Here is a 25,891-nt window from a genome sequence, read left to right as displayed (position 1 = left end):
CTGCTGTTGCAGCAGGGCATGGATGACATCATCCACGGCCAAACGTTTGATGCAGTGGAGGGGGCATGGTCCTCAAAGTCATCAAGTTAAAGGTTTTGCATCAGCGTCAGCATGCAACTTTTGATGTAGTGGAGGGGCTGTGTTCATTCAATGCTGTTGTTCAAAGGTACCACATCAGTGACACAAAACACCCTAGAAGGCTAAATTCAATCCACTTGAATGCAGTCAGCATAAAGCCTATGAGTCAAGTTTTCTTCAACTGTTTGTGTGTCTACGGTTAATTTGTGTCTCTAAATGTATACGTGAAAAATGATCCAAATATGGATATTTGTGAATTCATACGACCTACATTCTAGAACCGACATAGGTGTGTATACAAGACAGTGTTTCCTACTGACTGGCTGCTTTTTTCATTCACATCAGGACATGTGAAGCTTTTGTGGGGAGCTGGGATTTGAGGTGGGTCACCAAGTCCCACCTATTAACAGGCGTCCATGAGTCCAGTGTCCTGCTGCAAGACTTGCTCTCATTGGCAGTGAAGTGGTTAGTTATCGCTTCTCGGCCTTTTGGCTAAGATCAAGTTTAGTATCTGTTCTTATCAGTTTAATATCTGATATGTCCTCCAGTGGAGGACAACGTATTAAGCCGATTTTTGAAGAACGGATGTGAAGGTGGAGCTTGCTCTATTCACTCCATGCATTGACCCAGTATTGCAGTGTTTCTGGGAACAGTGCCCACATCTTTAAATTGGTACAAAGAAAAAGTTTTTAGTCCAGCTGGTAGTGCTTGATTAATGTTAAAACGACTGTTTAGGTGAAATTAAATTCTGCCAGACTGTAACACTGTTTGCAAGTCACAGCACTCTCAAGGAGTCTGCTGTTGCAGCAGGGCATGGATGACATCATCCACGGCCAAACGTTTGATGCAGTGGAGGGGGCATGGTCCTCAAAGTCATCAAGTTAAAGGTTTGCATCAGCGTCAGCATGCAACTTTTGATGTAGTGGAGGGGCTGTGTTCATTCAATGCTGTTGTTCAAAGGTACCACATCAGTGACACAAAACACCCTAGAAGGCTAAATTCAATCCACTTGAATGCAGTCAGCATAAAGCCTATGAGTCAAGTTTTCTTCAACTGTTTGTGTGTCTACGGTTAATTTGTGTCTCTAAATGTATACGTGAAAAATGATCCAAATATGGATATTTGTGAATTCATACGACCTACATTCTAGAACCGACATAGGTGTGTATACAAGACAGTGTTTCCTACTGACTGGCTGCTTTTTTCATTCACATCAGGACATGTGAAGCTTTTGTGGGGAGCTGGGATTTGAGGTGGGTCACCAAGTCCCACCTATTAACAGGCGTCCATGAGTCCAGTGTCCTGCTGCAAGAGTTGCTCTCATTGGCAGTGAAGTGGTTATCGCTTCTCGGCCTTTTGGCTAAGATCAAGTGTAGTATCTGTTCTTATCAGTTTAATATCTGATATGTCCTCCAGTGGAGGACAACGTATTAAGCCGATTTTTGAAGAACGGATGTGAAGGTGGAGCTTGCTCTATTCACTCCATGCATTGACCCAGTATTGCAGTGTTTCTGGGAACAGTGCCCACATCTTTAAATTGGTACAAAGAAAAAGTTTTTAGTCCAGCTGGTAGTGCTTGATTAATGTTAAAACGACTGTTTAGGTGAAATTAAATTCTGCCAGACTGTAACACTGTTTGCAAGTCACAGCACTCTCAAGGAGTCTGCTGTTGCAGCAGGGCATGGATGACATCATCCACGGCCAAACGTTTGATGCAGTGGAGGGGGCATGGTCCTCAAAGTCATCAAGTTAAAGGTTTTGCATCAGCGTCAGCATGCAACTTTTGATGTAGTGGAGGGGCTGTGTTCATTCAATGCTGTTGTTCAAAGGTACCACATCAGTGACACAAAACACCCTAGAAGGCTAAATTCAATCCACTTGAATGCAGTCAGCATAAAGCCTATGAGTCAAGTTTTCTTCAACTGTTTGTGTGTCTACGGTTAATTTGTGTCTCTAAATGTATACGTGAAAAATGATCCAAATATGGATATTTGTGAATTCATACGACCTACATTCTAGAACCGACATAGGTGTGTATACAAGACAGTGTTTCCTACTGACTGGCTGCTTTTTTCATTCACATCAGGACATGTGAAGCTTTTGTGGGGAGCTGGGATTTGAGGTGGGTCACCAAGTCCCACCTATTAACAGGCGTCCATGAGTCCAGTGTCCTGCTGCAAGAGTTGCTCTCATTGGCAGTGAAGTGATTAGTTATCGCTTCTCGGCCTTTTGGCTAAGATCAAGTGTAGTATCTGTTCTTATCAGTTTAATATCTGATATGTCCTCCAGTGGAGGACAACGTATTAAGCCGATTTTTGAAGAACGGATGTGAAGGTGGAGCTTGCTCTATTCACTCCATGCATTGACCCAGTATTGCAGTGTTTCTGGGAACAGTGCCCACATCTTTAAATTGGTACAAAGAAAAAGTTTTTAGTCCAGCTGGTAGTGCTTGATTAATGTTAAAACGACTGTTTAGGTGAAATTAAATTCTGCCAGACTGTAACACTGTTTGCAAGTCACAGCACTCTCAAGGAGTCTGCTGTTGCAGCAGGGCATGGATGACATCATCCACGGCCAAACGTTTGATGCAGTGGAGGGGGCATGGTCCTCAAAGTCATCAAGTTAAAGGTTTTGCATCAGCGTCAGCATGCAACTTTTGATGTAGTGGAGGGGCTGTGTTCATTCAATGCTGTTGTTCAAAGGTACCACATCAGTGACACAAAACACCCTAGAAGGCTAAATTCAATCCACTTGAATGCAGTCAGCATAAAGCCTATGAGTCAAGTTTTCTTCAACTGTTTGTGTGTCTACGGTTAATTTGTGTCTCTAAATGTATACGTGAAAAATGATCCAAATATGGATATTTGTGAATTCATACGACCTACATTCTAGAACCGACATAGGTGTGTATACAAGACAGTGTTTCCTACTGACTGGCTGCTTTTTTCATTCACATCAGGACATGTGAAGCTTTTGTGGGGAGCTGGGATTTGAGGTGGGTCACCAAGTCCCACCTATTAACAGGCGTCCATGAGTCCAGTGTCCTGCTGCAAGAGTTGCTCTCATTGGCAGTGAAGTGGTTAGTTATCGCTTCTCGGCCTTTTGGCTAAGATCAAGTGTAGTATCTGTTCTTATCAGTTTAATATCTGATATGTCCTCCAGTGGAGGACAACGTATTAAGCCGATTTTTGAAGAACGGATGTGAAGGTGGAGCTTGCTCTATTCACTCCATGCATTGACCCAGTATTGCAGTGTTTCTGGGAACAGTGCCCACATCTTTAAATTGGTACAAAGAAAAAGTTTTTAGTCCAGCTGGTAGTGCTTGATTAATGTTAAAACGACTGTTTAGGTGAAATTAAATTCTGCCAGACTGTAACACTGTTTGCAAGTCACAGCACTCTCAAGGAGTCTGCTGTTGCAGCAGGGCATGGATGACATCATCCACGGCCAAACGTTTGATGCAGTGGAGGGGGCATGGTCCTCAAAGTCATCAAGTTAAAGGTTTTGCATCAGCGTCAGCATGCAACTTTTGATGTAGTGGAGGGGCTGTGTTCATTCAATGCTGTTGTTCAAAGGTACCACATCAGTGACACAAAACACCCTAGAAGGCTAAATTCAATCCACTTGAATGCAGTCAGCATAAAGCCTATGAGTCAAGTTTTCTTCAACTGTTTGTGTGTCTACGGTTAATTTGTGTCTCTAAATGTATACGTGAAAAATGATCCAAATATGGATATTTGTGAATTCATACGACCTACATTCTAGAACCGACATAGGTGTGTATACAAGACAGTGTTTCCTACTGACTGGCTGCTTTTTTCATTCACATCAGGACATGTGAAGCTTTTGTGGGGAGCTGGGATTTGAGGTGGGTCACCAAGTCCCACCTATTAACAGGCGTCCATGAGTCCAGTGTCCTGCTGCAAGAGTTGCTCTCATTGGCAGTGAAGTGGTTAGTTATCGCTTCTCGGCCTTTTGGCTAAGATCAAGTGTAGTATCTGTTCTTATCAGTTTAATATCTGATATGTCCTCCAGTGGAGGACAACGTATTAAGCCGATTTTTGAAGAACGGATGTGAAGGTGGAGCTTGCTCTATTCACTCCATGCATTGACCCAGTATTGCAGTGTTTCTGGGAACAGTGCCCACATCTTTAAATTGGTACAAAGAAAAAGTTTTTAGTCCAGCTGGTAGTGCTTGATTAATGTTAAAACGACTGTTTAGGTGAAATTAAATTCTGCCAGACTGTAACACTGTTTGCAAGTCACAGCACTCTCAAGGAGTCTGCTGTTGCAGCAGGGCATGGATGACATCATCCACGGCCAAACGTTTGATGCAGTGGAGGGGGCATGGTCCTCAAAGTCATCAAGTTAAAGGTTTTGCATCAGCGTCAGCATGCAACTTTTGATGTAGTGGAGGGGCTGTGTTCATTCAATGCTGTTGTTCAAAGGTACCACATCAGTGACACAAAACACCCTAGAAGGCTAAATTCAATCCACTTGAATGCAGTCAGCATAAAGCCTATGAGTCAAGTTTTCTTCAACTGTTTGTGTGTCTACGGTTAATTTGTGTCTCTAAATGTATACGTGAAAAATGATCCAAATATGGATATTTGTGAATTCATACGACCTACATTCTAGAACCGACATAGGTGTGTATACAAGACAGTGTTTCCTACTGACTGGCTGCTTTTTTCATTCACATCAGGACATGTGAAGCTTTTGTGGGGAGCTGGGATTTGAGGTGGGTCACCAAGTCCCACCTATTAACAGGCGTCCATGAGTCCAGTGTCCTGCTGCAAGAGTTGCTCTCATTGGCAGTGAAGTGGTTAGTTATCGCTTCTCGGCCTTTTGGCTAAGATCAAGTGTAGTATCTGTTCTTATCAGTTTAATAACTGATATGTCCTCCAGTGGAGGACAACGTATTAAGCCGATTTTTGAAGAACGGATGTGAAGGTGGAGCTTGCTCTATTCACTCCATGCATTGACCCAGTATTGCAGTGTTTCTGGGAACAGTGCCCACATCTTTAAATTGGTACAAAGAAAAAGTTTTTAGTCCAGCTGGTAGTGCTTGATTAATGTTAAAACGACTGTTTAGGTGAAATTAAATTCTGCCAGACTGTAACACTGTTTGCAAGTCACAGCACTCTCAAGGAGTCTGCTGTTGCAGCAGGGCATGGATGACATCATCCACGGCCAAACGTTTGATGCAGTGGAGGGGGCATGGTCCTCAAAGTCATCAAGTTAAAGGTTTTGCATCAGCGTCAGCATGCAACTATTGATGTAGTGGAGGGGCTGTGTTCATTCAATGCTGTTGTTCAAAGGTACCACATCAGTGACACAAAACACCCTAGAAGGCTAAATTCAATCCACTTGAATGCAGTCAGCATAAAGCCTATGAGTCAAGTTTTCTTCAACTGTTTGTGTGTCTACGGTTAATTTGTGTCTCTAAATGTATACGTGAAAAATGATCCAAATATGGATATTTGTGAATTCATACGACCTACATTCTAGAACCGACATAGGTGTGTATACAAGACAGTGTTTCCTACTGACTGGCTGCTTTTTTCATTCACATCAGGACATGTGAAGCTTTTGTGGGGAGCTGGGATTTGAGGTGGGTCACCAAGTCCCACCTATTAACAGGCGTCCATGAGTCCAGTGTCCTGCTGCAAGAGTTGCTCTCATTGGCAGTGAAGTGGTTAGTTATCGCTTCTCGGCCTTTTGGCTAAGATCAAGTGTAGTATCTGTTCTTATCAGTTTAATATCTGATATGTCCTCCAGTGGAGGACAACGTATTAAGCCGATTTTTGAAGAACGGATGTGAAGGTGGAGCTTGCTCTATTCACTCCATGCATTGACCCAGTATTGCAGTGTTTCTGGGAACAGTGCCCACATCTTTAAATTGGTACAAAGAAAAAGTTTTTAGTCCAGCTGGTAGTGCTTGATTAATGTTAAAACGACTGTTTAGGTGAAATTAAATTCTGCCAGACTGTAACACTGTTTGCAAGTCACAGCACTCTCAAGGAGTCTGCTGTTGCAGCAGGGCATGGATGACATCATCCACGGCCAAACGTTTGATGCAGTGGAGGGGGCATGGTCCTCAAAGTCATCAAGTTAAAGGTTTTGCATCAGCGTCAGCATGCAACTTTTGATGTAGTGGAGGGGCTGTGTTCATTCAATGCTGTTGTTCAAAGGTACCACATCAGTGACACAAAACACCCTAGAAGGCTAAATTCAATCCACTTGAATGCAGTCAGCATAAAGCCTATGAGTCAAGTTTTCTTCAACTGTTTGTGTGTCTACGGTTAATTTGTGTCTCTAAATGTATACGTGAAAAATGATCCAAATATGGATATTTGTGAATTCATACGACCTACATTCTAGAACCGACATAGGTGTGTATACAAGACAGTGTTTCCTACTGACTGGCTGCTTTTTTCATTCACATCAGGACATGTGAAGCTTTTGTGGGGAGCTGGGATTTGAGGTGGGTCACCAAGTCCCACCTATTAACAGGCGTCCATGAGTCCAGTGTCCTGCTGCAAGACTTGCTCTCATTGGCAGTGAAGTGGTTAGTTATCGCTTCTCGGCCTTTTGGCTAAGATCAAGTTTAGTATCTGTTCTTATCAGTTTAATATCTGATATGTCCTCCAGTGGAGGACAACGTATTAAGCCGATTTTTGAAGAACGGATGTGAAGGTGGAGCTTGCTCTATTCACTCCATGCATTGACCCAGTATTGCAGTGTTTCTGGGAACAGTGCCCACATCTTTAAATTGGTACAAAGAAAAAGTTTTTAGTCCAGCTGGTAGTGCTTGATTAATGTTAAAACGACTGTTTAGGTGAAATTAAATTCTGCCAGACTGTAACACTGTTTGCAAGTCACAGCACTCTCAAGGAGTCTGCTGTTGCAGCAGGGCATGGATGACATCATCCACGGCCAAACGTTTGATGCAGTGGAGGGGGCATGGTCCTCAAAGTCATCAAGTTAAAGGTTTTGCATCAGCGTCAGCATGCAACTTTTGATGTAGTGGAGGGGCTGTGTTCATTCAATGCTGTTGTTCAAAGGTACCACATCAGTGACACAAAACACCCTAGAAGGCTAAATTCAATCCACTTGAATGCAGTCAGCATAAAGCCTATGAGTCAAGTTTTCTTCAACTGTTTGTGTGTCTACGGTTAATTTGTGTCTCTAAATGTATACGTGAAAAATGATCCAAATATGGATATTTGTGAATTCATACGACCTACATTCTAGAACCGACATAGGTGTGTATACAAGACAGTGTTTCCTACTGACTGGCTGCTTTTTTCATTCACATCAGGACATGTGAAGCTTTTGTGGGGAGCTGGGATTTGAGGTGGGTCACCAAGTCCCACCTATTAACAGGCGTCCATGAGTCCAGTGTCCTGCTGCAAGAGTTGCTCTCATTGGCAGTGAAGTGGTTATCGCTTCTCGGCCTTATGGCTAAGATCAAGTGTAGTATCTGTTCTTATCAGTTTAATATCTGATATGTCCTCCAGTGGAGGACAACGTATTAAGCCGATTTTTGAAGAACGGATGTGAAGGTGGAGCTTGCTCTATTCACTCCATGCATTGACCCAGTATTGCAGTGTTTCTGGGAACAGTGCCCACATCTTTAAATTGGTACAAAGAAAAAGTTTTTAGTCCAGCTGGTAGTGCTTGATTAATGTTAAAACGACTGTTTAGGTGAAATTAAATTCTGCCAGACTGTAACACTGTTTGCAAGTCACAGCACTCTCAAGGAGTCTGCTGTTGCAGCAGGGCATGGATGACATCATCCACGGCCAAACGTTTGATGCAGTGGAGGGGGCATGGTCCTCAAAGTCATCAAGTTAAAGGTTTTGCATCAGCGTCAGCATGCAACTTTTGATGTAGTGGAGGGGCTGTGTTCATTCAATGCTGTTGTTCAAAGGTACCACATCAGTGACACAAAACACCCTAGAAGGCTAAATTCAATCCACTTGAATGCAGTCAGCATAAAGCCTATGAGTCAAGTTTTCTTCAACTGTTTGTGTGTCTACGGTTAATTTGTGTCTCTAAATGTATACGTGAAAAATGATCCAAATATGGATATTTGTGAATTCATACGACCTACATTCTAGAACCGACATAGGTGTGTATACAAGACAGTGTTTCCTACTGACTGGCTGCTTTTTTCATTCACATCAGGACATGTGAAGCTTTTGTGGGGAGCTGGGATTTGAGGTGGGTCACCAAGTCCCACCTATTAACAGGCGTCCATGAGTCCAGTGTCCTGCTGCAAGACTTGCTCTCATTGGCAGTGAAGTGGTTAGTTATCGCTTCTCGGCCTTTTGGCTAAGATCAAGTTTAGTATCTGTTCTTATCAGTTTAATATCTGATATGTCCTCCAGTGGAGGACAACGTATTAAGCCGATTTTTGAAGAACGGATGTGAAGGAGGAGCTTGCTCTATTCACTCCATGCATTGACCCAGTATTGCAGTGTTTCTGGGAACAGTGCCCACATCTTTAAATTGGTACAAAGAAAAAGTTTTTAGTCCAGCTGGTAGTGCTTGATTAATGTTAAAACGACTGTTTAGGTGAAATTAAATTCTGCCAGACTGTAACACTGTTTGCAAGTCACAGCACTCTCAAGGAGTCTGCTGTTGCAGCAGGGCATGGATGACATCATCCACGGCCAAACGTTTGATGCAGTGGAGGGGGCATGGTCCTCAAAGTCATCAAGTTAAAGGTTTTGCATCAGCGTCAGCATGCAACTTTTGATGTAGTGGAGGGGCTGTGTTCATTCAATGCTGTTGTTCAAAGGTACCACATCAGTGACACAAAACACCCTAGAAGGCTAAATTCAATCCACTTGAATGCAGTCAGCATAAAGCCTATGAGTCAAGTTTTCTTCAACTGTTTGTGTGTCTACGGTTAATTTGTGTCTCTAAATGTATACGTGAAAAATGATCCAAATATGGATATTTGTGAATTCATACGACCTACATTCTAGAACCGACATAGGTGTGTATACAAGACAGTGTTTCCTACTGACTGGCTGCTTTTTTCATTCACATCAGGACATGTGAAGCTTTTGTGGGGAGCTGGGATTTGAGGTGGGTCACCAAGTCCCACCTATTAACAGGCGTCCATGAGTCCAGTGTCCTGCTGCAAGAGTTGCTCTCATTGGCAGTGAAGTGGTTATCGCTTCTCGGCCTTTTGGCTAAGATCAAGTGTAGTATCTGTTCTTATCAGTTTAATATCTGATATGTCCTCCAGTGGAGGACAACGTATTAAGCCGATTTTTGAAGAACGGATGTGAAGGTGGAGCTTGCTCTATTCACTCCATGCATTGACCCAGTATTGCAGTGTTTCTGGGAACAGTGCCCACATCTTTAAATTGGTACAAAGAAAAAGTTTTTAGTCCAGCTGGTAGTGCTTGATTAATGTTAAAACGACTGTTTAGGTGAAATTAAATTCTGCCAGACTGTAACACTGTTTGCAAGTCACAGCACTCTCAAGGAGTCTGCTGTTGCAGCAGGGCATGGATGACATCATCCACGGCCAAACGTTTGATGCAGTGGAGGGGGCATGGTCCTCAAAGTCATCAAGTTAAAGGTTTTGCATCAGCGTCAGCATGCAACTTTTGATGTAGTGGAGGGGCTGTGTTCATTCAATGCTGTTGTTCAAAGGTACCACATCAGTGACACAAAACACCCTAGAAGGCTAAATTCAATCCACTTGAATGCAGTCAGCATAAAGCCTATGAGTCAAGTTTTCTTCAACTGTTTGTGTGTCTACGGTTAATTTGTGTCTCTAAATGTATACGTGAAAAATGATCCAAATATGGATATTTGTGAATTCATACGACCTACATTCTAGAACCGACATAGGTGTGTATACAAGACAGTGTTTCCTACTGACTGGCTGCTTTTTTCATTCACATCAGGACATGTGAAGCTTTTGTGGGGAGCTGGGATTTGAGGTGGGTCACCAAGTCCCACCTATTAACAGGCGTCCATGAGTCCAGTGTCCTGCTGCAAGAGTTGCTCTCATTGGCAGTGAAGTGGTTAGTTATCGCTTCTCGGCCTTTTGGCTAAGATCAAGTGTAGTATCTGTTCTTATCACTTGGTTCAGTGGGGACAACTCTGTAGCATCACGTATAGATTATGTGTTTACCAGAGATTGTCTCCCCATAAATGCCACACTTACCCCAGTCTTTTTTTCAGACCACCACATGTTGACGTGCACAGCTGAGTTAAATCTGAGTGTAACACCAGGGAAAGGTCTCTGTAAACTAAACTGCTCACTTTTAGAGCAGGAAGATCTTGTGGAAGAATACAAAGAACTATACAGGGGATGGCAAACACTACAGGACCTGTATACTTTTAGAGCTCCCTGGTGGGAGATGGTTAAAAAAAGAACTCAGAGCTTCTTTAAAACAGCAGGCAGAAAGGGAAAAGCAAAAGATAAAAGACGCACGACTGACCTCCAGAGGCGCTTACAAAGGTACTACAATTTAAATAAACAAGGGATGGATTTTAATGAAGAAATTAAAGACGTAAAAAAAGAAATGATGGAATTAACAGAGAAAGTTAGTAAAGGAGCCATTATTAGAAGCAGAGAACGAGAGATAGAAGAGGGGGAAAAGTGTACACGTTTTTTCTTTAAGAAAGTCATCAGTAAAACTGACACCATGGTAACTCTCCAGAAAGGAGATGGCTCCCTAACCCAAACCACAGAAGAATTACTCACGACCCTTGAAGACTATTACAGAGAACTATATAGCACTAAATTGCTAAATGAAGAAGCCTTACATGACATTCTGACTAAAGTGGAGCACACCCATTGTCTAAACACAAATTTTGAGAAGTTAGTCCAGGATTTAACAGTGACAGAACTGACCAAGTGTCTGACTTCCTTTGAGAAAGGAAAATCACCAGGGATGGATGGGCTCCCTGTGGAGTTCTACTTGACCTTTTGGGACTTATTAGCACCAGATATGTTAACATTGTTCACAGAATTTGAAAACCTGGACCAATTACCTGACAGTTTTAGGACCGGCATAGTAACATTAATCTACAAAACCAAAGAAAAGACAGACTTAAAGAATTGGAGACCCATTTCCTTACTTAATGTGGATTGTAAACTTTTCAGCAAACTCCTTGCCACAAGACTAACATCTTGCCTAGAGGACCTGGTTCATCAGGATCAGGTTTGTGCCATACCTGGACGCAAAATCACGGACCATCTCATTCTCATAAGAGACTTGATCAGCCTCTCTAAAGACAGGTCAAACCGCTTGGCAATAATGAATTTGGACTTTGAAAAAGCTTTTGATCGCGTATCCCATCAGTACCTGTTTGCGTTGTTGGCAAGACTTGGCCTCCCGGAACGTTTTGTCAGATGGATAAAATTGCTCTACAAAAACATCTCCAGCAAAGTAGCTGTGAATGGTCTTTTAACAAAGAAAGTTAACATTAACTCTGGTGTGCGACAAGGTTGCCCTTTGTCAGCGTTACTATATATTCTCTGCATAGAACCCTTGGCACAGATATTAAGGACAGACGGATACATTCAAGGTCTTCACATACCAGGTACTGGCGGCCTCGATGTGAAGTGCCTTTTATATATGGATGACATCAATATTATATGTGCAGACAGCCGGTCGATAACCAGGGCACTGGAACTGACCGAGTGGTATGGTCAAGCTTCTGGAGCAAAATTGAACAGACACAAGACCAAAATCCAATTTTATGGACCATGGACACATACTGAAACGGAGAGTCTTTCTCTGCAGGTGACCTCAAATAACCAGAAAATCTTGGGAGTATGGTTTGACAAAGAAGGCGAGGGAGGAAATAACTGGCCAGAGGTAGTTTCAAAAGTGCGACAAAGACTAGGCTTTTGGTCAACAAGAAAGCTAACAATGGAGGGGAAGGTTCTGGTCTTGAAAGCAGTAATCCTCCCTTTATTTCTGTTAATCAGCTCAGTATTTATGCCACCACTAAGAGTCAGGAGAACCTTAGAACGAGAAATGTTCTATTTTTTGTGGAACTCCAAATGGGAAAGACTAAAAAGAGAAATAATGAAAAGCCCAAAAGAAAAAGGGGGTAAGGGTGTACCGGACCTGTACCCTTTTCTCGGAGCGCACTATATCAGCTTGCACACCAAGCATATTGTGGGCAAATCTAAAAGCGTAAAGACAGCTGCATTGGTTAGATTTTGGATGGGAGTCTATGTTAAAAAGTTAGGTCTAGGAAACATTGATCTGAGAATTCCAATGTCTTTCACGCTAAACAAAAACTACAAAGAAATACAAATCTTTCTTCAGAAATTCCACTTGGAAGGATCAAACAGGGATGCACTGACAAATCACAGACTGCTTATTTCTTCCATACAGGAGCAAAGACCTGTGTGTCGAGTAAGGGGATTTGGAGAAGAGGAGTCAAAGAGAGTCTGGTACCTGGTGAACCATCCTCTTCTTCCCAACCGGCTGAAAGATCTGTCGTGGATGGTGGCTCATGAGGTTCTCCCGGTCAGGACTGTTATGCACTCCCGGGGCATGTCCAGAATTCCTCTTTGCCCCCGTCCAGGTTGTGGCGCGCCAGAGACGGTGAGGCACCTGTTCTGGGAGTGCAGTGCTGCTGTAGACCAGTGGGCGACAGCTGGCTCCTCCGGCTTCCCGTACTTGCCAGCAAAGGAAGATCTTACAGCACAACTAGTGCTCTATGGGAGGAGGCAATGCTCAGATCAGAACGCTGAATGCACTACATTACAATGGCTCTCCCTAGCCGCCATAAAAGACGCCATGTGGACTTCCAGGAATTTGCTGGTGAGAAAGCACAGGCAGATCCCCCCCGTGGGTGTGATTCGATTGGCCGCAGCAACGGTACACCTTGCCATGACTGCAGGCGGCAGGCCATGAACACATCCACAAAGAAGAATCGCCTTGTCGCCCATTCGGATGGGAGGAGCTGGAGTCCCACAGGATAAAGGTCAAAGCAGCGACGGTCTGACTCTCCGGAAAAGGCAGCTGGAAAGGAGCACAAAGGGGAGGACCTCCTCTGAGCGCCACACTGAAAAGATCCAGAAAATGCTGAAAAGAAGATGACTGGAGGATCACCGGTGCCTCACTCCAAGACTCAGGAAAAACTTGCCTAATGGCAATAGAAACATTCTGACCATTGCAGTTGTACCTGAATAACTAAATAAACTTTAAAAAAAAAAAAAAAAATCTGTTCTTATCAGTTTAATATCTGATATGTCCTCCAGTTAAGGACAACGTATTAAGCCGATTTTTGAAGAACGGATGTGAAGGTGGAGCTTGCTCTATTCACTCCATGCATTAACCCAGTATTGCAGTGTTTCTGGGAACAGTGCCCACATCTTTAAATTGGTACAAAGAAAAAGTTTTTAGTCCAGCTGGTAGTGCTTGATTAATGTTAAAACGACTGTTTAGGTGAAATTAAATTCTGCCAGACTGTAACACTGTTTGCAAGTCACAGCACTCTCAAGGAGTCTGCTTGTTGGAGCAGGGCATGGATGACATCATCCACGGCCAAACGTTTGATGCAGTGGAGGGGGCATGGTCCTCAAAGTCATCAAGTTAAAGGTTTTGCATCAGCGTCAGCATGCAACTATTGATGTAGTGGAGGGGCTGTGTTCATTCAATGCTGTTGTTCAAAGGTACCACATCAGTGACACAAAACACCCTAGAAGGCTAAATTCAATCCACTTGAATGCAGTCAGCATAAAGCCTATGAGTCAAGTTTTCTTCAACTGTTTGTGTGTCTACGGTTAATTTGTGTCTCTAAATGTATACGTGAAAAATGATCCAAATATGGATATTTGTGAATTCATACGACCTACATTCTAGAACCGACATAGGTGTGTATACAAGACAGTGTTTCCTACTGACTGGCTGCTTTTTTCATTCACATCAGGACATGTGAAGCTTTTGTGGGGAGCTGGGATTTGAGGTGGGTCACCAAGTCCCACCTATTAACAGGCGTCCATGAGTCCAGTGTCCTGCTGCAAGAGTTGCTCTCATTGGCAGTGAAGTGGTTAGTTATCGCTTCTCGGCCTTTTGGCTAAGATCAAGTGTAGTATCTGTTCTTATCAGTTTAATATCTGATATGTCCTCCAGTGGAGGACAACGTATTAAGCCGATTTTTGAAGAACGGATGTGAAGGTGGAGCTTGCTCTATTCACTCCATGCATTGACCCAGTATTGCAGTGTTTCTGGGAACAGTGCCCACATCTTTAAATTGGTACAAAGAAAAAGTTTTTAGTCCAGCTGGTAGTGCTTGATTAATGTTAAAACGACTGTTTAGGTGAAATTAAATTCTGCCAGACTGTAACACTGTTTGCAAGTCACAGCACTCTCAAGGAGTCTGCTGTTGCAGCAGGGCATGGATGACATCATCCACGGCCAAACGTTTGATGCAGTGGAGGGGGCATGGTCCTCAAAGTCATCAAGTTAAAGGTTTTGCATCAGCGTCAGCATGCAACTTTTGATGTAGTGGAGGGGCTGTGTTCATTCAATGCTGTTGTTCAAAGGTACCACATCAGTGACACAAAACACCCTAGAAGGCTAAATTCAATCCACTTGAATGCAGTCAGCATAAAGCCTATGAGTCAAGTTTTCTTCAACTGTTTGTGTGTCTACGGTTAATTTGTGTCTCTAAATGTATACGTGAAAAATGATCCAAATATGGATATTTGTGAATTCATACGACCTACATTCTAGAACCGACATAGGTGTGTATACAAGACAGTGTTTCCTACTGACTGGCTGCTTTTTTCATTCACATCAGGACATGTGAAGCTTTTGTGGGGAGCTGGGATTTGAGGTGGGTCACCAAGTCCCACCTATTAACAGGCGTCCATGAGTCCAGTGTCCTGCTGCAAGAGTTGCTCTCATTGGCAGTGAAGTGGTTATCGCTTCTCGGCCTTTTGGCTAAGATCAAGTGTAGTATCTGTTCTTATCAGTTTAATATCTGATATGTCCTCCAGTGGAGGACAACGTATTAAGCCGATTTTTGAAGAACGGATGTGAAGGTGGAGCTTGCTCTATTCACTCCATGCATTGACCCAGTATTGCAGTGTTTCTGGGAACAGTGCCCACATCTTTAAATTGGTACAAAGAAAAAGTTTTTAGTCCAGCTGGTAGTGCTTGATTAATGTTAAAACGACTGTTTAGGTGAAATTAAATTCTGCCAGACTGTAACACTGTTTGCAAGTCACAGCACTCTCAAGGAGTCTGCTGTTGCAGCAGGGCATGGATGACATCATCCACGGCCAAACGTTTGATGCAGTGGAGGGGGCATGGTCCTCAAAGTCATCAAGTTAAAGGTTTTGCATCAGCGTCAGCATGCAACTTTTGATGTAGTGGAGGGGCTGTGTTCATTCAATGCTGTTGTTCAAAGGTACCACATCAGTGACACAAAACACCCTAGAAGGCTAAATTCAATCCACTTGAATGCAGTCAGCATAAAGCCTATGAGTCAAGTTTTCTTCAACTGTTTGTGTGTCTACGGTTAATTTGTGTCTCTAAATGTATACGTGAAAAATGATCCAAATATGGATATTTGTGAATTCATACGACCTACATTCTAGAACCGACATAGGTGTGTATACAAGACAGTGTTTCCTACTGACTGGCTGCTTTTTTCATTCACATCAGGACATGTGAAGCTTTTGTGGGGAGCTGGGATTTGAGGTGGGTCACCAAGTCCCACCTATTAACAGGCGTCCATGAGTCCAGTGTCCTGCTGCAAGAGTTGCTCTCATTGGCAGTGAAGTGATTAGTTATCGCTTCTCGGCCTTTTGGCTAAGATCAAGTGTAGTATCTGTTCTTATCAGAGCTGTCCTTGCATCTTGCCAAACGACAGAGACTGTGATCACTCCGACGGTTGTTGATGCTCGTCTGTTGTGACTTGCCATCGTACAAACTACTGGAGATATCGGTGCTGCGCAATTGAACGTTTACTTTTCCTACTGAACTGTCAATGTCCTTTTTCTCTTCAGGTGTCCTGGAGCAATCCAAGTTAAGGTAATTACTCCTGCCAAGCTCACCCGCCTGTGGTGCCTCCAAAATGTCAGCAGCTTCTGCAGGCATGCGGAGGCACCACAGCGTCCGGTTTACCTTTCAGGAAATTGAAGGTAAGGTAACTTACATGTCCAGGCTTGATTTTTCAAGGAACTTGGTCCAGAAAACCCTAGGTTTCAAACCTGAAGACCTGAACTGTATCTTGACCTTACCATTGAACAAAGGTTTTGATGTAAGCTTTCGAACTAGCTCTACTCTCAGCGAATTCTGGACTCGTTTTGAAAACATGAAATCCCATTTTGCACTTTTCACAGTAGAAAAGCTTACAGACAATTCAATGAAAACCGTCATTGTCAAAATGTTTAATGAAACTGTTAATGCAGAAGACATTTGTGTGTGGTTGGGCAGATACTGTTCTGTAAAAGGTCAAGCTGTTAAGGTTAGGGATGTAGACGGTATTTGGAACTGTGCCTGGCGAGTGCCTGTCAATCTAAGACAAGACCCACAAGGTTTCCAGGGTCTAAAACATCTCCCATCCCTGATAGTGCTGGGGGAGAATAGAGGTTATGTTTACTACCAAGGACAGCCTAAACTTTGCAGAAGGTGTGGAGAGCATGGCCATCTGGTGGAAGATTGTTCAAAACCCTTCTGTGGTAAATGTAGAAACACTGGTCATGTGTATGAGGAGTGCCCAAATGGCCGTCAATGTAACCTCTGTGGTGAAACAAACCATCTCTTTAGAAACTGTCCTAAGTCATTTGCAAATAAACTTAAAACTGGGAAGAGCAAACCTGACACACCTGTGGTAGGTCTCACTAATGAGACACCTCCTGATGCAGCACACCTGCAGGAGATTGCGCAAATGATAACTGACAAAGAGGAAGAGCCACTCCAAATCCTCCCAATCAGTGAACTAGAGAAAGACAATGGTAAAATCGAACAAAATGTAAGAAAAGACATGACTATGAAAAATGACCACAGGATTCTTCACGATGGACAACCTAAAAGACCAGCTCCGGTCTCGCCATCAGACTCTCTGCTGGCAGTAGAAAAGAAGGGCAGAACTGAGGATCCTACGAAGGAATCCTTCAGTGAAGAATCACGTGTGTTCCTCCCACCAGACTCCCCCAATGAAATTTCCTTTTTGGCTTTTAATCTACAGTCGACCCCCTTAAACTCACTTGAAGCTGACTTTCATCAGGAAAATACATCAGCAGTTGAAAATTCAAAGAAACCCAACCCGTTAGTCCTGACGGCCCAAGACATTGACAGAGATTTCCTCCCAACAGATGGGACATAAACTGACTATTACTAACCTGGTCTCCCTCCCTTACATGACAATACCTGCCTTAACTTTCTTTTTCATACTTATGACAATTACTCTAGTGACAATAAATGTAAGAAGTATAAAATCTCAAGTCAGAGCCAATGGCATCCTGACATACCTGCAAAGTGTGAAGTCCGATGTAATTTGTCTACAAGAGTGCGGCATCCCGTACTGCAGTAGTTATAAAACGTGGGAAGATCTGTGGCCAAATAGATCGCTATGGAGTGGGTCAAATGAAAACAAAAATGACGGTGTGGCTATCTTGATTAAAAACCCTTATATATCGGTTAAAGGTTTCACTGTTATACGAGATGGCAGAGCCCTGTTAGCACGCTTATCATTTATGGGCAGAGACTTGAACGTTTTGAACCTTTATGGTTACAATGATAAGAATGCAAGATACAAACTTTTAGAAGATGTGCAAAGTTTTATGTTAGGCAGAGCCCCGTTTATAATGGTAGGGGACTTTAACTGCATACTAAGCAGGACAGACCGAAATAAAACTGGGACATTTTATAAATTGGATAAAACATCTCACTTACTACGGCGTATGGTTCAGGACTTTAGGCTGACTGACTGTTACAAAACTTTGCATCCGCTTGATGGTGGGTTCACTTGGTTCAGTGGGGACAACTCTGTAGCATCACGTATAGATTATGTGTTTACCAGAGATTGTCTCCCCATAAATGCCACACTTACCCCAGTCTTTTTTTCAGACCACCACATGTTGACGTGCACAGCTGAGTTAAATCTGAGTGTAACACCAGGGAAAGGTCTCTGGAAACTAAACTGCTCACTTTTAGAGCAGGAAGATCTTGTGGAAGAATACAAAGAACTATACAGGGGATGGCAAACACTACAGGACCTGTATACTTTTAGAGCTCCCTGGTGGGAGATGGTTAAAAAAAGAACTAAGAGCTTCTTTAAAACAGCAGGCAGAAAGGGAAAAGCAAAAGATAAAAGACGCACGACTGACCTCCAGAGGCGCTTACAAAGGTACTACAATTTAAATAAACAAGGGATGGATTTTAATGAAGAAATTAAAGACGTAAAAAAAGAAATGATGGAATTAACAGAGAAAGTTAGTAAAGGAGCCATTATTAGAAGCAGAGAACGAGAGATAGAAGAGGGGGAAAAGTGTACACGTTTTTTCTTTAAGAAAGTCATCAGTAAAACTGACACCATGGTAACTCTCCAGAAAGGAGATGGCTCCCTAACCCAAACCACAGAAGAATTACTCACGACCCTTGAAGACTATTACAGAGAACTATATAGCACTAAATTGCTAAATGAAGAAGCCTTACATGACATTCTGACTAAAGTGGAGCACACCCATAGTCTAAACACAAATTTTGAGAAGTTAGTCCAGGATTTAACAGTGACAGAATTGACCAAGTGTCTGACTTCCTTTGAGAAAGGAAAATCACCAGGGATGGATGGGCTCCCTGTGGAGTTCTACTTGACCTTTTGGGACTTATTAGCACCAGATATGTTAACATTGTTCACAGAATTTGAAAACCTGGACCAATTACCTGACAGTTTTAGGACCGGCATAGTAACATTAATCTACAAAACCAAAGAAAAGACAGACTTAAAGAATTGGAGACCCATTTCCTTACTTAATGTGGATTGTAAACTTTTCAGCAAACTCCTTGCCACAAGACTAACATCTTGCCTAGAGGACCTGGTTCATCAGGATCAGGTTTGTGCCATACCTGGACGCAAAATCACGGACCATCTCATTCTCATAAGAGACTTGATCAGCCTCTCTAAAGACAGGTCAAACCGCTTGGCAATAATGAATTTGGACTTTGAAAAAGCTTTTGATCGCGTATCCCATCAGTACCTGTTTGCGTTGTTGGCAAGACTTGGCCTCCCGGAACGTTTTGTCAGATGGATAAAATTGCTCTACAAAAACATCTCCAGCAAAGTAGCTGTGAATGGTCTTTTAACAAAGAAAGTTAACATTAACTCTGGTGTGCGACAAGGTTGCCCTTTGTCAGCGTTACTATATATTCTCTGCATAGAACCCTTGGCACAGATATTAAGGACAGACGGATACATTCAAGGTCTTCACATACCAGGTACTGGCGGCCTCGATGTGAAGTGCCTTTTATATATGGATGACATCAATATTATATGTGCAGACAGCCGGTCGATAACCAGGGCACTGGAACTGACCGAGTGGTATGGTCAAGCTTCTGGAGCAAAATTGAACAGACACAAGACCAAAATCCAATTTTATGGACCATGGACACATACTGAAACGGAGAGTCTTTCTCTGCAGGTGACCTCAAATAACCAGAAAATCTTGGGAGTATGGTTTGACAAAGAAGGCGAGGGAGGAAATAACTGGCCAGAGGTAGTTTCAAAAGTGCGACAAAGACTAGGCTTTTGGTCAACAAGAAAGCTAACAATGGAGGGGAAGGTTCTGGTCTTGAAAGCAGTAATCCTCCCTTTATTTCTGTTAATCAGCTCAGTATTTATGCCACCACTAAGAGTCAGGAGAACCTTAGAACGAGAAATGTTCTATTTTTTGTGGAACTCCAAATGGGAAAGACTAAAAAGAGAAATAATGAAAAGCCCAAAAGAAAAAGGGGGTAAGGGTGTACCGGACCTGTACCCTTTTCTCGGAGCGCACTATATCAGCTTGCACACCAAGCATATTGTGGGCAAATCTAAAAGCGTAAAGACAGCTGCATTGGTTAGATTTTGGATGGGAGTCTATGTTAAAAAGTTAGGTCTAGGAAACATTGATCTGAGAATTCCAATGTCTTTCACGCTAAACAAAAACTACAAAGAAATACAAATCTTTCTTCAGAAATTCAACTTGGAAGGATCAAACAGGGATGCACTGACAAATCACAGACTGCTTATTTCTTCCATACAGGAGCAAAGACCTGTGTGTCGAGTAAGGGGATTTGGAGAAGAGGAGTCAAAGAGAGTCTGGTACCTGGTGAACCATCCTCTTCTTCCCAACCGGCTGAAAGATCTGTCGTGGATGGTGGCTCATGAGGTTCTCCCGGTCAGGACTGTTATGCACTCCCGGGGCATGTCCAGAATTCCTCTTTGCCCCCGTCCAGGTTGTGGCGCGCCAGAGACGGTGAGGCACCTGTTCTGGGAGTGCAGTGCTGCTGTAGACCAGTGGGCGACAGCTGGCTCCTCCGGCTTCCCGTACTTGCCAGCAAAGGAAGATCTTACAGCACAACTAGTGCTCTATGGGAGGAGGCAATGCTCAGATCAGAAGGCTGAATGCACTACATTACAATGGCTCTCCCTAGCCGCCATAAAAGACGCCATGTGGACTTCCAGGAATTTGCTGGTGAGAAAGCACAGGCAGATCCCCCCCGTGGGTGTGATACGATTGGCCGCAGCAACGGTACACCTTGCCATGACTGCAGGCGGCAGGCCATGAACACATCCACAAAGAAGAATCGCCTTGTCGCCCATTCGGATGGGAGGAGCTGGAGTCCCACAGGATAAAGGTCAAAGCAGCGACGGTCTGACTCTCCGGAAAAGGCAGCTGGAAAGGAGCACAAAGGGGAGGACCTCCTCTGAGCGCCACACTGAAAAGATCCAGAAAATGCTGAAAAGAAGATGACTGGAGGATCACCGGTGCCTCACTCCAAGACTCAGGAAAAACTTGCCTAATGGCAATAGAAACATTCTGACCATTGCAGTTGTACCTGAATAACTAAATAAACTTTTAAAAAAAAAAAAAAAAAAAAAAAAAAAAAAAAAAAAAATCTGTTCTTATCAGTTTAATATCTGATATGTCCTCCAGTGGAGGACAACGTATTAAGCCGATTTTTGAAGAACGGATGTGAAGGTGGAGCTTGCTCTATTCACTCCATGCATTGACCCAGTATTGCAGTGTTTCTGGGAACAGTGCCCACATCTTTAAATTGGTACAAAGAAAAAGTTTTTAGTCCAGCTGGTAGTGCTTGATTAATGTTAAAACGACTGTTTAGGTGAAATTAAATTCTGCCAGACTGTAACACTGTTTGCAAGTCACAGCACTCTCAAGGAGTCTGCTGTTGCAGCAGGGCATGGATGACATCATCCACGGCCAAACGTTTGATGCAGTGGAGGGGGCATGGTCCTCAAAGTCATCAAGTTAAAGGTTTTGCATCAGCGTCAGCATGCAACTTTTGATGTAGTGGAGGGGCTGTGTTCATTCAATGCTGTTGTTCAAAGGTACCACATCAGTGACACAAAACACCCTAGAAGGCTAAATTCAATCCACTTGAATGCAGTCAGCATAAAGCCTATGAGTCAAGTTTTCTTCAACTGTTTGTGTGTCTACGGTTAATTTGTGTCTCTAAATGTATACGTGAAAAATGATCCAAATATGGATATTTGTGAATTCATACGACCTACATTCTAGAACCGACATAGGTGTGTATACAAGACAGTGTTTCCTACTGACTGGCTGCTTTTTTCATTCACATCAGGACATGTGAAGCTTTTGTGGGGAGCTGGGATTTGAGGTGGGTCACCAAGTCCCACCTATTAACAGGCGTCCATGAGTCCAGTGTCCTGCTGCAAGAGTTGCTCTCATTGGCAGTGAAGTGGTTAGTTATCGCTTCTCGGCCTTTTGGCTAAGATCAAGTGTAGTATCTGTTCTTATCAGAGCTGTCCTTGCATCTTGCCAAACGACAGAGACTGTGATCACTCCGACGGTTGTTGATGCTCGTCTGTTGTGACTTGCCATCGTACAAACTACTGGAGATATCGGTGCTGCGCAATTGAACGTTTACTTTTCCTACTGAACTGTCAATGTCCTTTTTCTGTTCAGGTGTCCTGGAGCAATCCAAGTTAAGGTAATTACTCCTGCCAAGCTCACCCGCCTGTGGTGCCTCCAAAATGTCAGCAGCTTCTGCAGGCATGCGGAGGCACCACAGCGTCCGGTTTACCTTTCAGGAAATTGAAGGTAAGGTAACTTACATGTCCAGGCTTGATTTTTCAAGGAACTTGGTCCAGAAAACCCTAGGTTTCAAACCTGAAGACCTGAACTGTATCTTGACCTTACCATTGAACAAAGGTTTTGATGTAAGCTTTCGAACTAGCTCTACTCTCAGCGAATTCTGGACTCGTTTTGAAAACATGAAATCCCATTTTGCACTTTTCACAGTAGAAAAGCTTACAGACAATTCAATGAAAACCGTCATTGTCAAAATGTTTAATGAAACTGTTAATGCAGAAGACATTTGTGTGTGGTTGGGCAGATACTGTTCTGTAAAAGGTCAAGCTGTTAAGGTTAGGGATGTAGACGGTATTTGGAACTGTGCCTGGCGAGTGCCTGTCAATCTAAGACAAGACCCACAAGGTTTCCAGGGTCTAAAACATCTCCCATCCCTGATAGTGCTGGGGGAGAATAGAGGTTATGTTTACTACCAAGGACAACCTAAACTTTGCAGAAGGTGTGGAGAGCATGGCCATCTGGTGGAAGATTGTTCAAAACCTTTCTGTGGTAAATGTAGACACACTGGTCATGTGTATGAGGAGTGCCCAAATGGCCGTCAATGTAACCTCTGTGGTGAAACAAACCATCTCTTTAGAAACTGTCCTAAGTCATTTGCAAATAAACTTAAAACTGGGAAGAGCAAACCTGACACACCTGTGGTAGGTCTCACTAATGAGACACCTCCTGATGCAGCACACCTGCAGGAGATTGCGCAAATGATAACTGACAAAGAGGAAGAGCCACTCCAAATCCTCCCAATCAGTGAACTAGAGAAAGACAATGGTAAAATCGAACAAAATGTAAGAAAAGACATGACTATGAAAAATGACCACAGGATTCTTCACGATGGACAACCTAAAAGACCAGCTCCGGTCTCGCCATCAGACTCTCTGCTGGCAGTAGAAAAGAAGGGCAGAACTGAGGATCCTACGAAGGAATCCTTCAGTGAAGAATCACGTGTGTTCCTCCCACCAGACTCCCCCAATGAAATTTCCTTTTTGGCTTTTAATCTACAGTCGACCCCCTTAAACTCACTTGAAGCTGACTTTCATCAGGAAAATACATCAGCAGTTGAAAATTCAAAGAAACCCAACCCGTTAGTCCTGACGGCCCAAGACATTGACAGAGATTTCCTCCCAACAGATGGGACATAAACTGACTATTACTAACCTGGTCTCCCTCCCTTACATGACAATACCTGCCTTAACTTTCTTTTTCATACTTATGACAATTACTCTAGTGACAATAAATGTAAGAAGTATAAAATCTCAAGTCAGAGCCAATGGCATCCTGACATACCTGCAAAGTGTGAAGTCCGATGTAATTTGTCTACAAGAGTGCGGCATCCCGTACTGCAGTAGTTATAAAACGTGGGAAGATCTGTGGCCAAATAGATCGCTATGGAGTGGGTCAAATGAAAACAAAAATGACGGTGTGGCTATCTTGATTAAAAACCCTTATATATCGGTTAAAGGTTTCACTGTTATACGAGATGGCAGAGCCCTGTTAGCACGCTTATCATTTATGGGCAGAGACTTGAACGTTTTGAACCTTTATGGTTACAATGATAAGAATGCAAGATACAAACTTTTAGAAGATGTGCAAAGTTTTATGTTAGGCAGAGCCCCGTTTATAATGGTAGGGGACTTTAACTGCATACTAAGCAGGACAGACCGAAATAAAACTGGGACATTTTATAAATTGGATAAAACATCTCACTTACTACGGCGTATGGTTCAGGACTTTAGGCTGACTGACTGTTACAAAACTTTGCATCCGCTTGATGGTGGGTTCACTTGGTTCAGTGGGGACAACTCTGTAGCATCACGTATAGATTATGTGTTTACCAGAGATTGTCTCCCCATAAATGCCACACTTACCCCAGTCTTTTTTTCAGACCACCACATGTTGACGTGCACAGCTGAGTTAAATCTGAGTGTAACACCAGGGAAAGGTCTCTGGAAACTAAACTGCTCACTTTTAGAGCAGGAAGATCTTGTGGAAGAATACAAAGAACTATACAGGGGATGGCAAACACTACAGGACCTGTATACTTTTAGAGCTCCCTGGTGGGAGATGGTTAAAAAAAGAACTCAGAGCTTCTTTAAAACAGCAGGCAGAAAGGGAAAAGCAAAAGATAAAAGACGCACGACTGACCTCCAGAGGCGCTTACAAAGGTACTACAATTTAAATAAACAAGGGATGGATTTTAATGAAGAAATTAAAGACGTAAAAAAAGAAATGATGGAATTAACAGAGAAAGTTAGTAAAGGAGCCATTATTAGAAGCAGAGAACGAGAGATAGAAGAGGGGGAAAAGTGTACACGTTTTTTCTTTAAGAAAGTCATCAGTAAAACTGACACCATGGTAACTCTCCAGAAAGGAGATGGCTCCCTAACCCAAACCACAGAAGAATTACTCACGACCCTTGAAGACTATTACAGAGAACTATATAGCACTAAATTGCTAAATGAAGAAGCCTTACATGACATTCTGACTAAAGTGGAGCACACCCATAGTCTAAACACAAATTTTGAGAAGTTAGTCCAGGATTTAACAGTGACAGAATTGACCAAGTGTCTGACTTCCTTTGAGAAAGGAAAATCACCAGGGATGGATGGGCTCCCTGTGGAGTTCTACTTGACCTTTTGGGACTTATTAGCACCAGATATGTTAACATTGTTCACAGAATTTGAAAACCTGGACCAATTACCTGACAGTTTTAGGACCGGCATAGTAACATTAATCTACAAAACCAAAGAAAAGACAGACTTAAAGAATTGGAGACCCATTTCCTTACTTAATGTGGATTGTAAACTTTTCAGCAAACTCCTTGCCACAAGACTAACATCTTGCCTAGAGGACCTGGTTCATCAGGATCAGGTTTGTGCCATACCTGGACGCAAAATCACGGACCATCTCATTCTCATAAGAGACTTGATCAGCCTCTCTAAAGACAGGTCAAACCGCTTGGCAATAATGAATTTGGACTTTGAAAAAGCTTTTGATCGCGTATCCCATCAGTACCTGTTTGCGTTGTTGGCAAGACTTGGCCTCCCGGAACGTTTTGTCAGATGGATAAAATTGCTCTACAAAAACATCTCCAGCAAAGTAGCTGTGAATGGTCTTTTAACAAAGAAAGTTAACATTAACTCTGGTGTGCGACAAGGTTGCCCTTTGTCAGCGTTACTATATATTCTCTGCATAGAACCCTTGGCACAGATATTAAGGACAGACGGATACATTCAAGGTCTTCACATACCAGGTACTGGCGGCCTCGATGTGAAGTGCCTTTTATATATGGATGACATCAATATTATATGTGCAGACAGCCGGTCGATAACCAGGGCACTGGAACTGACCGAGTGGTATGGTCAAGCTTCTGGAGCAAAATTGAACAGACACAAGACCAAAATCCAATTTTATGGACCATGGACACATACTGAAACGGAGAGTCTTTCTCTGCAGGTGACCTCAAAT

The 25,891-nt window shown here is 42.9% G+C and overlaps 16 non-coding genes and 2 pseudogenes across 16 annotated transcripts; all 18 read left to right on the top strand.

The window, feature by feature from the left end:
- Nucleotides 1–550: 550 nt before the first annotated feature.
- Nucleotides 551–741, top strand: LOC144992773 (U2 spliceosomal RNA). Its single transcript, XR_013656838.1, has one exon. It is a non-coding gene; the product is annotated as a U2 spliceosomal RNA (small nuclear RNA).
- A 677-nt stretch (nt 742–1,418) lies between these two features.
- LOC144992679 (U2 spliceosomal RNA) lies at nt 1,419–1,609 on the top strand. The gene has a single exon (XR_013656748.1). It is a non-coding gene; the product is annotated as a U2 spliceosomal RNA (small nuclear RNA).
- Nucleotides 1,610–2,291: 682 nt separating this feature from the next.
- On the top strand, nt 2,292–2,482 carry LOC144992678 (U2 spliceosomal RNA). The gene has a single exon (XR_013656747.1). It is a non-coding gene; the product is annotated as a U2 spliceosomal RNA (small nuclear RNA).
- A 682-nt stretch (nt 2,483–3,164) lies between these two features.
- Nucleotides 3,165–3,355, top strand: LOC144992677 (U2 spliceosomal RNA). Its single transcript, XR_013656746.1, has one exon. It is a non-coding gene; the product is annotated as a U2 spliceosomal RNA (small nuclear RNA).
- Nucleotides 3,356–4,037: 682 nt separating this feature from the next.
- LOC144992676 (U2 spliceosomal RNA) lies at nt 4,038–4,228 on the top strand. The gene has a single exon (XR_013656745.1). It is a non-coding gene; the product is annotated as a U2 spliceosomal RNA (small nuclear RNA).
- A 682-nt stretch (nt 4,229–4,910) lies between these two features.
- LOC144992698 (U2 spliceosomal RNA) lies at nt 4,911–5,101 on the top strand. Its single transcript, XR_013656767.1, has one exon. It is a non-coding gene; the product is annotated as a U2 spliceosomal RNA (small nuclear RNA).
- Nucleotides 5,102–5,783: 682 nt separating this feature from the next.
- Nucleotides 5,784–5,974, top strand: LOC144992675 (U2 spliceosomal RNA). Its single transcript, XR_013656744.1, has one exon. It is a non-coding gene; the product is annotated as a U2 spliceosomal RNA (small nuclear RNA).
- A 682-nt stretch (nt 5,975–6,656) lies between these two features.
- LOC144992771 (U2 spliceosomal RNA) lies at nt 6,657–6,847 on the top strand. The gene has a single exon (XR_013656837.1). It is a non-coding gene; the product is annotated as a U2 spliceosomal RNA (small nuclear RNA).
- A 678-nt stretch (nt 6,848–7,525) lies between these two features.
- Nucleotides 7,526–7,716, top strand: LOC144992745 (U2 spliceosomal RNA). The gene has a single exon (XR_013656813.1). It is a non-coding gene; the product is annotated as a U2 spliceosomal RNA (small nuclear RNA).
- Nucleotides 7,717–8,398: 682 nt separating this feature from the next.
- LOC144992786 (U2 spliceosomal RNA) lies at nt 8,399–8,589 on the top strand. Its single transcript, XR_013656851.1, has one exon. It is a non-coding gene; the product is annotated as a U2 spliceosomal RNA (small nuclear RNA).
- Nucleotides 8,590–9,267: 678 nt separating this feature from the next.
- Nucleotides 9,268–9,458, top strand: LOC144992674 (U2 spliceosomal RNA). Its single transcript, XR_013656743.1, has one exon. It is a non-coding gene; the product is annotated as a U2 spliceosomal RNA (small nuclear RNA).
- A 682-nt stretch (nt 9,459–10,140) lies between these two features.
- LOC144992934 (U2 spliceosomal RNA) lies at nt 10,141–10,261 on the top strand (annotated as a pseudogene).
- A 3,014-nt stretch (nt 10,262–13,275) lies between these two features.
- On the top strand, nt 13,276–13,454 carry LOC144992917 (U2 spliceosomal RNA; annotated as a pseudogene).
- Nucleotides 13,455–14,137: 683 nt separating this feature from the next.
- LOC144992672 (U2 spliceosomal RNA) lies at nt 14,138–14,328 on the top strand. The gene has a single exon (XR_013656741.1). It is a non-coding gene; the product is annotated as a U2 spliceosomal RNA (small nuclear RNA).
- Nucleotides 14,329–15,006: 678 nt separating this feature from the next.
- On the top strand, nt 15,007–15,197 carry LOC144992671 (U2 spliceosomal RNA). The gene has a single exon (XR_013656740.1). It is a non-coding gene; the product is annotated as a U2 spliceosomal RNA (small nuclear RNA).
- A 682-nt stretch (nt 15,198–15,879) lies between these two features.
- Nucleotides 15,880–16,072, top strand: LOC144992938 (U2 spliceosomal RNA). The gene has a single exon (XR_013656970.1). It is a non-coding gene; the product is annotated as a U2 spliceosomal RNA (small nuclear RNA).
- Nucleotides 16,073–21,144: 5,072 nt separating this feature from the next.
- LOC144992911 (U2 spliceosomal RNA) lies at nt 21,145–21,344 on the top strand. Its single transcript, XR_013656958.1, has one exon. It is a non-coding gene; the product is annotated as a U2 spliceosomal RNA (small nuclear RNA).
- Nucleotides 21,345–22,026: 682 nt separating this feature from the next.
- Nucleotides 22,027–22,219, top strand: LOC144992947 (U2 spliceosomal RNA). The gene has a single exon (XR_013656979.1). It is a non-coding gene; the product is annotated as a U2 spliceosomal RNA (small nuclear RNA).
- Nucleotides 22,220–25,891: the final 3,672 nt, after the last annotated feature.

The sequence above is a fragment of the Oryzias latipes genome, chromosome 6 (assembly GCF_053564925.1).
Source record: "Oryzias latipes strain Hd-rR chromosome 6, Olatipes_Hd-rR_3.1".
Classification (NCBI taxonomy): domain Eukaryota; kingdom Metazoa; phylum Chordata; class Actinopteri; order Beloniformes; family Adrianichthyidae; genus Oryzias; species Oryzias latipes.
Note: the sequence above shows the minus strand (reverse complement) of the source record. Positions and strands in the feature narration are given on the sequence as shown.